The following is a 2,101-nucleotide window of genomic DNA, read 5'->3' as shown; positions in this document are numbered from 1 at the left end:
AATGAACCAGTTACTTTTTTTATCGGTCCTGATTAATTAATATAATTAATACAAGTTAACTTCGGCACGTTTTGGACGCTTTCATCATGATATTTTCCATTAGAGCAATTTCGCGATTGCACTCTGGTCACGTTACCTGTTCAATTTTTTTCTAATGATACTATTTCGAGGAAGATATCAGAAACGACGTGACTGGAATTTGGCGGAAAAATTCCCGCTAAGATTAACACTATCAATCATTGCTTTTCTCAAGTGGTCAAGTTTTTAGTAAAAGGGGTGAGAACATTGTATTGATCTTGATTCATTTAGAAGAAAAAATTAAAAGTCAAAATATTTTCGTGCGTTACGCAAATTACGCATTGTACAATATACAGCATTGTACAAAATTGCCGCTGAACTGGAAAATCGGGAATTGACGTATTTATTTTTTGACCGGGAATTCTACAAATTTGTAGAAAAAATATGTCAACTTTGATTTCAGACGTTTCTTAAATAATTAGTTAAATTGTTATGTTTTTCAATTACATGATTCAGTTTGGAATGCTTAATTCGTAAATATTTCACTTTAAAGTTTTTATTTTTAAGCGTACATTTTTATTTGAAAAATTTTAAATTTAAAGAAACTTTTGAAATTGAAGATCATGGATGAAAAACATTTTTAGTTGACCAATGGCGAATATAAATTAATTAAGGATTTTTCAAATTTAACTGTACTTTAAAGATTAAATTTAAGCGAGTTGTATGCGTGTACAGACCTAATTTAAAATAATATAAATTTCTGCAGATTTCGAAAAAAAACTTTTTAAACTTTTTAAGAATTGTAATAGGCTTCAGAAGAATAAAAAACGTTTCCTTAAGATATCCCTAGGAAATTTGAAAATGTAGGAAAAGTGGGAATCATTTGATAAGATGTTTAGAAGTTCTGACAGAATTTCAAATTTTTTTGAAACTATTAAAATTAAGCGCGATTTAAATTTTAAGTTAAGAAGTGTTAAGTTTATAAAAAAATGTAATTGTTCAATTTAAAAAAATTTAATTCATTTATTGATTCCTCAATTTAGAGCATTGAAAATGACAACGTGGATTTATATTTTTTTAACCAAATCTGCATCTTTTAACTCGTCAAATTGTAAAAGTTAAAAGAAATTATTTGCCAGTTTAGCTGCATTTAATTGACCATTTTTCATATAAAATGAGTTAGTAGCTTTCATTTTATTTATGTCAATTATTAAGAATTTGAAGAAAAAAATTTTAATTCAAAAACTTTAAAATTTTGATTTTAAAACTTTAAAATTCAAGAGTTACCTCGAAAATGAGTGAAATTAGTTAAAACTCAAGAATGGTTATTTCTAACAAGAAACAGAGGAAAGAAATTACCAAATTATAGATTTTCATGTAAGGAAAATGTAATTTCCTTATTTAATATTAATGTTATCATCGAGTTAACAGTTGCGAATTGTATTCAACAATTAAACTTACAAGTATTCTAAGTTTTTGTTTGAATCATGCTGTTCAAAATACGGAAAGATGGAAAGGTTTTTTCATAAGCAATTTATGAACAACATATACTAGTTTTTATCTATTTACATAGAATCATCTGAAAAGTGGTATGCAACTAGTCTCAAAATATAGAAAATAATTAATGAAAACTATAAAAATGAAAAAATGCTCAAATTAATCTTGTTTGCTCGGAAAGCACAAATTTTAACTTTATAATGGTTTTTAACTTAGGCAATGTCGTGCAAATGATACTAAAGGAAACGTGTTTGCATTTTCACGGATATACATTTAAAAATGTCTGCTTTATTCATTGGTGTAAAAATTAATCATTTTAATTCTGTAAGTGTAAAACTGTAGGTAGGGTTGATATTCAAGCCCAAAGTAGATACCTGATTTTCTTTATTTGATTAATTGTTATAAATAAATGAATATAACACTTATTTGCTGCATTCTCGGAATTTTAAGGCATTAATTACATAGATTTTGTTATTAAAATGTACAAGATTATTATTAATTGCGAGTTAACATCAAAGAATAATGATAGTTAATAGCATAAACATGTTCTAGAAACAAATTGACGTACTTGTCATTTCTCTCTCTC

Source organism: Belonocnema kinseyi, chromosome 4, assembly GCF_010883055.1.
Source record: "Belonocnema kinseyi isolate 2016_QV_RU_SX_M_011 chromosome 4, B_treatae_v1, whole genome shotgun sequence".
Lineage (NCBI taxonomy): Eukaryota > Metazoa > Arthropoda > Insecta > Hymenoptera > Cynipidae > Belonocnema > Belonocnema kinseyi.
This window is presented reverse-complemented; position numbering follows the sequence as displayed.